We start from the raw sequence: 11,457 nt of genomic DNA, 5'->3' as shown, positions 1-11,457 counted from the left end.
TCAAAATGCTTGAAGCATTCGGGATGGAGTGTTGTTTGTCGATGGAAGCCGAGAGATACCTACGATGGAGGACAAATGAGATGAGATTCTGATATGAAGTAGATTGTAACACTAATTTCATAGATAAATAATGTATCTCGAAGTTGAGTGTGGGTTAGGAATGATTTCGATGACGAAATCATTGTAGATATTCCTACAACGTCTAAGGAGCCTGTTAAAAGAAAAAGGTAATAATCATTGAAAATATCCATATGTTAATATTTTCATATTTATATTTACACACATGTAAAAAGAAAAAAGGTAATAATCATTGAAAATATCCTTATGTTAATATTTTCATATTTATATTTACACACATGTAAAAAGAAAAAAGGTAATAATCATTGAAAATCATCTTGAATTTGCACATGTATTGCACACATCTCATATATATATTTACTCTTGTTTAGGGGTTGACAAAAATGTCTAGTCGAGGACCATCCAAGTCCAAAACTAGACGGATGGCGCCTAGGAAGCTCTTGCATCAAGCAAGGGAGCGTCAGAGGGAGCTAGAAGGCGCTCGCCGTTCCATATCTATCCCTAGTGTTCCTCCCTCTACATCCTTTTGCAGTGACGATAGAGAGATGGATCACATTACCCCGGAGTCTTCTTATAGGGTAGATTTTGCATCTTCCCGTGCAGGTTAGTAGACTTTTATTTTTATTCTTGTTTTGTTTGCATAATATTTTTTTGATATTATATTGTTTTCTTTCAAAATATAGCACCTCAGCCTGAGGAGCATGATTTGCCGACCTCTACACACTCCATATCATCTGTACACTCGATGGGTAAGTATTATTTAATGCATTAATGTCAAATGTTTTTTGTTAATGCATTAATGTCAAATGTATTTTGTATTATTTTATCCAGATGATACTTATATTATTACATTTTGTTATATAGTTGGAGAGGATGCCTCTGCATCCGTATCAGCAGCTCGTCCTTTACATTTGAGAAACTATCGTCCTAATCGTGCTGCTAAACGTGCAGAGAAGCGTGCTACAAGAGTTGAAGGTATCTATATCATTTGATTTTATTATTGTTAATATCATTTGAGAAAATATCCTTTTTATTTTCTAGTTTCCTTTCTTGTTTCATATTTTAGATGCAGGGCTACCACGGGTATGTAAGAAGACTCGGGGGAAGAATAAAGCCCATCGATTGGCGCCGAGTTTCGAGACTAATAAACCGGCATTTCCTTTGCATTTTGATGAGGAGTTTCGCATAATTGGGTCCAATGCTGAGCGATTTGGGCAGTATATTAGGCAGAAAAGCCGTCAATTTACGGACTTTCCACTTCATCTGAACTGGTGTGCGCATCATGAGCGTTCATTTGAAAACTTCTTCCTCCAAGCTCAGGTTTAGAGACATTTTTAATTTGCAAAAACAAGATAATTTAGTATCATTTGGTACCTATCTACTCTAAAACATTAATTTTGTTGAATATGCAGAAAGATTATGAGTTTTTGCCCCAAGATCCTTATTGTCCACTCAACCTTCCTGTTATCTACCGAGGCATAAAGACAAAGATGCAGGAGAGGGTTCGAGGCAATCGGAATCAGGTGAAGATGGAGTGCTATGAACTATGGTTGAAGACCCCAGAAGAGAAGAGACGTGCTCTCTTGCAGGAAAAGGTGTTTGAAGAGATTGATGAAAATTGGTAGGGTGACCTATGCTCGTTTTATTCTTCTAAGAGCAAGCAGGTATATATTTAACAATAAATATGATGTCTAGTATATACTTAGTATCAGATTGAAATCTAATTCTTACTTTTATGTGTAGGCGGAGGCAAAACGAAATAAGGTGAATCGAGAATCTAAGAAGCGAGGTCGAGCAACCTATACAGGTGGCTCGAGGAGCATAGTTCGAGCAAAACAGAAAGTGGTATAAAGTATTCTTTGAGTTTAAAAAAAATGCATTTCTTTATTTATAATATGATATGTTATACATATTTTTTTTGTTGAGTTACAGAGAGCTCAAATCGAAGAATCAGGTGGCTCCTCAAGTGCCTTGAAGGAGTATTTGGGTACCCACGCGACATTAGTGGATCCAAATGGTGACACATACTCGTGTATATACCCTGACACCCAAACTCAAGAGTATTGCGTAAGTGTTCATTTTTTAACGAATTCAAATGATTTTCTTAAGTATATTTATAATAATATTGTTGAGTTACATTTGAATACTTTACGTGATATAAGACCATGTGATAGAAAAGGAAAAATCATTAGGCGTCGACCAAGAACCTAAGTTTGCCGCGATGACCAAAGTTTTAGATGAGGTACATGGAGGGCATCACGGCGGTTATGAGAGAGGCTTGGGTCATGGTGTCAGTAGACATTATTTGAAGACTTCCTCCACTCCGATATTTGCCACTCCTCCTGATGTCCTTCGCGAGATGGCCGAGCTTAAGTCCAAGATGGAACGACTTACCCAACTAGTACGTATGCAAAAAAAACCTCAATATTATATCATTCCCTTACAACCTCAATATTTATTAGAGGAGAGTAGGCATCCAAATTAAAAAGAGAGATCGAATTCCAATTCTTTCAAAAACAATTACGAATACCAGCATTAAATTCCATAACCATTGTCCATGACCTGAGCATATATTCTGAGAGCGCAGTGAGTTTATTTCTCTGAATTAGACAGAATATCAGTTTTATGTCTTAAATATTGTCAATTAATATCATAAGAACCATAGCAAGAAGTGCTCATCTCAAATTAAAAGCGACTCTTGATGTTACCTCCAAGTCAAATTTAATCAAGAGGAGAGTAGGCAATTTTTGTATGCAGTTGTTAGTTGCCTGAGCATAAAGTGAGATATCATCAGATCGTGAAAAGGTTTAGAAAGAAAGCATCTAAAGGAATGTTTTTTTAGTTCCAAAAATAGCTAGACTAGGAAGTCCATTTGAATATAGGAGACACAGTATAGAAAATATTACCATAACAAGCAAATGAAGTTCCCCTAAAATCCAGAGTCAGACAACTGATTACACGAAGTGAACATAAAAGTAAAAACTGTGTACTAGTCTGAGAGAATTTTACCTTGAGTTCTGATAAATTTGTGCAATTTCCTAGGCTGCAGGGAAGTTCTTTAAGCAGATTGTTTGAGCAATCAAGCCTGGGAACATATACTCCAATTAAAGAAAAATTCTAAAGCATGCCAACTACATATTAAACCGGTTTGCTAAAATTGAGTAAATCAATTACCACTTAGGATATTAAGACAGTACACAAAATTTCATCGATTTCCCTAAAATAAATATGCACTAAAAAATCTACAAGCGTTTTGAGGCATAGGTTCGATGTTTCCGTAAGATACTAGCTAAAATAAGTAATTGAACAAAATAAAGTCTCCAATTTGCGCCCATTAAATATGGGAAGAAAGAGGAGCATTAGTGGAGTTAATTATAAGATATCAATGTTCGGATTTAATCAATCAGAACTATACTTAACACACCTGATTATACAATTTTAATACACATCTTACAAATCTGCTGTGGGATAATCAGTAAAATCTTGTATTAACTCCATGCTCCTCTGTTCACGAAAAAAGCTTGATCCACCAAGATTTATTTACATATTGTAGAATACTCTCCTCTAATTTGGCATATGCTTTTAGTGATGAGCATGTCTGACATGGCTCTACACCTTGAAAGAAAAATTATAAGTTCTCATTTCACAGTCCAATGCTCAGATGGATTCATGTCTTCACATAGGCTGACTAATTAATTGCAGAAAGTAATTAAAAATTGGTTTTGAAATATTAGCAGCTAGGAATACCTGAACATTTAATGTAATCATTCTATCCCATGTGCAGTCTTCTGTAGGACACTGATACTACTCACTTTCTTCTCTAGGTTAAATGCTTGTCAAATGCTTGTCAATGTTAGCTACAAATAAGACACAACAGACTGAGAAAGAAGAAAAATTAAGGACGGAAAGAAAAATAAGGAGCTACTCAGTAGCTACATTATGTAGTATTTACGTCATGATTATCTCTTGTAATTAAGTCCACAAAATAATGAAACATGAAAACTATCCTTATCCTATCTGTTAATATTAAGACAGTAAGACAACAATTAAGATGATCCTTACTATTTACGTCTTCAGTAGTATTTATCATCCCTCGTTGCTTTTACTTTGCATAAGATTTTTTTTGTCGTTATATGTTTAATGTCATTTCTTAATAGTTAGCCGCATTCATGTCACAAATGCTTCAACACTACAAATGCATGTCATAAATTATTCATACAACAAAAGGCTTGTTTATTAAGCTTAAGTTTACATGTTTGGATATACTTAGTGTGAATTCGAATTATTTTACAGATTGATTCTCAGACCACTCGTCCACCACCTGTTGTTCCTGCTACTACTCCCCCAACTTTAGATCATCATTCTCCGGATGCTCAGGGTTCTACATCTGCTGCTCAATGTTCTCCTCAGGATATTTCGACACAAAACCCTCTTGCTAGTCGATTGGGAGGCGTGCTGGGGGGCATGTTGGGGGGCGTCTTAGGGAGCTTTACACAGGAGGGCTATAGCGAGGATGACATCCGCAAAGCTTTTGCTGATTATATTCGATTAAATCACCCGTGACTTGTACTTTTAATTAACATAATTAAGACATTTGTATATTTCAGATATCCTCTTTTGGGACTTGAGTTAATTATAAGTTGTTGTATTTTGGTTCTAGTCAATCTTTTGTTTTATGCGTAGGAATATATATGTTGTGAACAGGTGTATTATATATTTTTGTGGGAAATGTTATATGTAAACATTGTAGGCAAAAGTGAAAAAAAGGAAAAACACAAGCACCAACGGTTGTAACCGTTGGTGCAAGTTTTGAAACAATTAATGCACAATATATGCACCAACGGTTGTAACCGTTGGTGCCATTTTTTCATGATTTAATTTTTTTTAATATTTAATTATATTTTTACTTGTACCAACGGGTACAACCGTTGGTGCAGAAATTACACCCGTTGGGGCAGTTTCAGCCCCAACGCCACTTGCTGTAACGGGTGATTTATTTGCCCCAACGGTCTCAACCGTTGGGGATACTATCTGCCCCAACGGTTACAACCGTTGGGGCAGGCCTTCTTTGTAGTAGTGGCAATTGGGTGGTTCTTCATAGAATTAGTTTTGGATTTCATCGAGTCTGGAGGTAGTAGTAGATGGCCAATATTAAGAGCTTTGGGTCGTAACTCAGCCCTGCTATATTAAACAAAAACAATAGTGTCCTTGAAGTATTTACATATTTAAAGAAAATAATCAATATAAAAAAGTATCTATCACTATGAAAATATTAACTATTCAATGCACGTAGAGGGAGATAATGCTGACAATGCATTCAAGGGCCCAGGTGTTAAATAACCTAAGCCTAAAATATCATCTCAAAAATGAAAAAAAATAATTGATACAAAGACATATCATGAATAATAAAATTTTAATATTTAAGAGTTTTTGAATTATTAATACCTCTGTGAGGAGATGATGCTAGTGATGTCTCCCGAAGACGACCAGATAATGAAATGTCATCTACACAATTGAAGAAAATAATTAGCACAAACACATCACGTATAATAATTTTGAATAATCTAAAAATACTGAATAATTAATACCTATATGAGGAGGCAATCCTAGATAGGCCTTCTGAAGACGATTTGAGCTTGGGGTGATAGACTATGATTGATCACGTGATTTACCAAATAACTTTGAAATCTTCGTCTATAAAATTCAATTATAAGATGCAAAATAAGAAATATGTACATGTTAATAAGATAAATATTTTCTTGCAATTAAAATTTTATAGAAAAACTTTAAAGACTAATTTGTCTTTTAGTTCATACCTTCTATGACTTGTTCTTTATGTTTTGCATGGGATCATGTTTGTATCATTCTAGCTATATTTAGCATTGTTTTTTTGTTTATTAGTTGTTGACTTTGTTTGCACATTTGACCCTAAGATTCTGTATGTGATTAGAATCGGAATGTTGGCTGAGTCTCTAGATCAATCATATCAAACATGACATTCTGAGGGTGGGAGAACTTTGGCCAAACATTATTAGATGACCCGATTGGTACATTGTCCTCATCAATATTTTCATCATTATCAAGAAGAACAATAGATCTTACCTCCTTATATAAGACAATGCAATTGATTGCAACCTTCAGGTCTTTCACATAAAAGCACTGGTCTGCCCATTCTGAGAATTTGAACTTCTTATATAGATATATTTCTTTATCCAGATTGACAAGTGTAAACCCATAATGGTCCTTGCACGATTTTATAGGACTCCATCAAAATTTAAACATCAGGTAACTACACTATTTTTTTACGATATCTATAGATTATCTCCACAATATCTTCTAATTGGGCATAATATAATATGTGAGCTTCAACTCGGTTCTGATCTCTTTTGCATAAAAAATATTCTTGAATAAAATAACTCATGACCCCACTGTCCTGTGTTACCCTCTTATCATCGGTCGCTACCGTTTTAAACTTATATCCATCAACGAAGTGTTCACTGTGTCTTCTCACTTCATAGTAAGGACATTGAGCATGAACCAAATTTTTTTTCAGCTACTAAGGTACCATCGATAAGATCTTTATCAACCGAAACACAATATAAAATAAAAATAATTTACCACAAGTTTAAATAAAATTTTTAATATGAAATTCAATACTAAATTTTACAACACCTACATCATTTTTTGAACCAATCAAAGAAATCTTTGATATGTTTTTTCTAAATACCATGTGTTGCATTCCTATCGGTTATTTCATTCTTAAGCTTCTCTAGATGTTGCCTATTTATACAACAAATGATTTTGTATTTGTGAATTAAAAGTAAATGATTTAATAGTGTTCCAATTCTTAAATTTTATGTTTTACCTTCGATAATCACTGAAAATATTAAGATTGTTCAATACATATGCATGAACCTGCTTTAAGTCGGATCTTGGATATTTGACCATCCTCTTATCCTTGGATGGTGCCTAATTCGCTGTTATACGATTGCACATGTAATGTGATGCAAACATATGACATTTATTGGTCACATAACCTTCAACTATAGAACCTCCAGACGAGCTCCATTATGATCTACACGTTTCATAAACCCTAAATATCTACAATAATGAAAAGCACTAGCAACTACAAAGTATACATGTATAAATTGCATATAAAATTAATGAAGGTGGTGAAATCTCTCTCCAATACAACCAACGATACAACATGAGACCTGCAATTATAGCCTCTCTTGCTAGATGTTAGGTAAGATGGATCATGACCATAAAAAAAAAGAGGAAATATTCCTTCTAGGTTTCATAGGGTTAATGACACTTCTACTTTAAGTTTTTTAAATTTATTCACATCTATAACTTGAGAGCACAATTTTCTGAAGAATCCACACTACTTTATAATAATCTTGAACACGTCTTTCTCTATATTGTTGCACAATGCAACCAGGAGCAATTGATGAAAAATAATGTAGTAATCATGAGTTTTTAGACCTAAGAGTTTCAACTCTTACACCTGAATATTATTTGATATATTAGCAAAATACACATTCGGTGACTTTACTAATTTGAGGACCTTACAAAATCTCTATGTCTGTCGGTTGACATTATAATACGAGAGGAAGGATTATGTTTTTTGCTTAAGTCTGACATCTTGTGCTTGTAAATCTTCCCCATTACTCAATGCAGACAAGTTTGGACGAGCCCATAGGTCATCCCTTGACATATTGGGATCTAGAAGGAGGGTTGACACTATGTTGTCACAAACATTTCTTCAATATGCATGACATCCAAGTTGAGCTGAATTTTAAACTTTTACCGTTATGATTGCTGGAAGAAGATAATGAAGTTATTCCATCATTTGGGTAATTTTTTGACACCATTATCAAGATATACCCTCTGAACTATTCTCCTCCATTTTAGTGTCTTTTTCTTCTTGCTTGAATCTCTAATTTTGAGTGAGCCATCCTTAGAATACTGGTTCTTTTAAAATATTACTTTTGAAAGTTGCTCAAACAACTTTACAATATCATCTCCAGTCAATTGGCACAACTTCTTCTTCATCTCAAAGGTACCGTCAAACTTATTGCTCAATTTTTATATTTTTGGCCTGCTCAATTTTTTGTATTTTTGGCCCAAGGGCAACCATCTTCTGTTAAACCAATAACAACACTTTCGGCTATGCTATAAGTGTAAACATCCAAATTATAAACCACATACTAGACAAGAAAACTTGCCTTTTGTAGACCAACTGGACAACATAAACTAAAAAATAATTAATTATCCCTATTAGAATAGCGCATAGTCTAAATGACTCTTTAGCATAGGCATTATAGATAAATACACCCTCCGACCATAACTATTTTAGCTTATGAATTAGCGGCTCTAAATAGATATCAATGTCATTACCCGATTCATGCTTGCCAGGCATCAGCAGTGAGAGTATTATATACAACTATTTCATGCTAAGCAACAGAGTTAAATTATAAGGCATTAATACAACTTTCCATGTAGACCAACCCAAAATCAACCCCAAACAGATTGAATATAGTCGCTAGATAGGCCAAGTCTAACATTTATGCATTCAAGGAAAAAAATGGGAAAGTTTTATCAATATGCTTCCAAGCCTTTGCATCATCTGGATGTCTCAATTTACCATCATCTGTACAATCTTCCTTATGCCACCTTATGTTTTTAGTGGTAAAATTGAAAAATTATTGTTGGTGGTAAAATTAAAAAACTATTGTTGGTGGTAAATTTTTTAATAAATCATTATAATGAGTATTCTATAGAAAATCATTCTTTTTATTTGCCAAACAATGATGTGATTTTTTTATTCTTATGTTTATTTAGGATAGTATTAATGTCTTCTTTTTATTTGCCAAACAATGATGTGATTTTTTTATTCTTATGTTTATTTAGGATAGTATTAATGTCATATCAAGGGAGGCAGCAGTATGTGCTACACATGACAAAGTTAATGACCCTCGCGTCCTATCTAGGGAGGAAAATAATATTATTGCTAGAAATATTATGGACAAAATAACAGGGGGCAAATTTCCATTAACGGGAATTGGAGCTATATGAGGGATGGGCGCAATATCCTCCATGGCATCCTCATGACCTTCATTTTTAACGGGAATTGGAGCTATATGAGGGATGGGCGCAATATCCTCCATGGCATCCTCATGACCTTCATTTTTAATAGGATGGATGATCTTCATTTCATTCCAGTGAGGACTACCTATACCGCCGAGGCATATGCGAGGATATTTATCCGGGAGATAGTTCGACTTCATAGAGTTTCAGACACGATTGTATCGGATCGAGGTTCGGTATTCACTTCGCACTTTTGGAGGAGTTTTCAGGACTCTTTTGACAGCAGACTATCATTCAGCAGTGTTTTCCACCCACAGACGGATGGTCAGACAGAGAGAGTAAATCAGGTGTTGGAAGACATGTTGCGGGCTTGTGTCATTGACTTTCAAGGCAGCTGGGAGGATCACATTCCATTGATAGAGTTTGCTTATAACAGCAGTTATCAAGCGACAATCGGTATGGCTCCGTATGAGGCATTGTACGAGAGACCCTGTAGATCACCGATATATTGGGCAGAGCCGGAGGATAGCTTGATGCTTGGACCGGAGCTGGTAAGGCAGACTACCGAGAAGGTAGCATTGATCAGGGAGCGGATTCTAGCCGTTCAGAGTCGGCAGAAGAGCTATGCAGATAAGAGGCGAGGACCCTTGGAGTTTCAGGTTGGGGATTCAGTTATGTTGAAGGTATCGCCTATGAAGGGCGTGCAGCGATTCAGACTACGGGGGAAGCTTGTGCCGAGATATATTGGACCATTCCAGATTTTAGAGCGCATTGGAGTTGTGTCATACAGACTAGATCTTCCAACATCGATGTCTAGTATACACAATGTATTTCATGTTTCTATGCTCAAGAAACACTTGCATGATGAGGAGCAGCAGCGAGTATTGGATACACCAGAGATTGAGCTTCAGGAGGATTTGACTACTGTCGAGATTCCGGTTCGTATTCTTGCCAGAGAGGACAAGAAACTTAGAAACAAGGTAATTCCCTTGGTGAAAGTTCAGTGGAACCGAGGAGGCATTGAGGAGATTTCTTAGGAGCGCGAAGAGGATTTGCGTCGCGACTACCCACACCTGTTTGAACAGGTAAATTAAAATTTTTATGATGTGTATCTTGTATAATGTTTATATCTTTAGTTATATTTACATTTAACACTAGAATGGGAATATTCGCGCTTAATTCTTAATCTTTCAGAACACATGGTATATATATGGGGGGTTCCTTGTTTGGATTTTTCACCCGATGTACTAGTTCCACCAGATTAGGGTTGAGCAGGAATATTACCATTTTAGATCGTTAAGTATAAATATCTCTATATGTTTATTTGGAAGTTCATGTTGTGATATGCATATAGTTTCCGAATTTCGAGGACGAAATTCTTCTAAAGGGGAAGAATGTAGAAGCAAAGAAAATGTAAAATTACATTTTGACAATAAAGTATTTCTTCTTCTTTGCTTCATTTTGCCTTGAACTCATCTATGTCTTGAGTATCTCTTTGAATATAATTGCTTCTAAAGGGGAAGAATGTAGAACCCCGTAATTTTTATATGAATATATGTGAATTATTAGTAAATAAATAATTCTTTTATGATAAATAGCTTGAGGTCATTGATGTACATGATAACAAGTTATTTGAGATGATATGAGAGTATGGGTGTAGAGTTTTGTGCGTTGGTTTTGCAAATAAGCAAAACATGCACAAAACTAAAATTTTCCAGATCAATCGACACATCAGTCGACTGACTGTATCAGTCAACACATCAGTCGACTGGTACGCTGATTTCTAGTTTTTACAGGTTTCGGGTCTGTTTTGATTTGGTTCGGGTTTGGGTCGGGTTTAGCTGTTCATATATATTCTCCTTCACCCGAAATCATCCCCTCTCATCTTCAGATCAGAGAAAACCCTAGCCCCTCTCCCCTATCTCAAACCCTAGCTTTGTTCTTGGTGATTTGGGGAAGAACTTGGAGGATTTTCGACGAAATCTTCACGTTGCAGCGAAGGGGAACCACTCTCTCTCAGATCCAGGAGTTTCTCATCACCCCAGAGGCGAGTAACATCTCGCCCAATCTTGTCCTATTTTCTAAATATTTTTAAATGGTTTTCATGAGTTTTGATGAGCCAAAAATGATATTTTTTGTACAAAGGATTGATTTTTATAGCATATAGAGGGAAGATACGTTATTTCAGAATGTTAAAAACCCACCAAAGTTTTGTGAATCGAAGATCTAGATCTGAAATGTTTTTATAAGAGATTTAACATGAGTTTTGTTTTAAAAATGTTTTAAAAC

This window comes from Asparagus officinalis, chromosome 4, assembly GCF_001876935.1.
Source record: "Asparagus officinalis chromosome 4, Aspof.V1, whole genome shotgun sequence".
NCBI lineage: Eukaryota > Viridiplantae > Streptophyta > Magnoliopsida > Asparagales > Asparagaceae > Asparagus > Asparagus officinalis.
Note: the sequence above shows the minus strand (reverse complement) of the source record.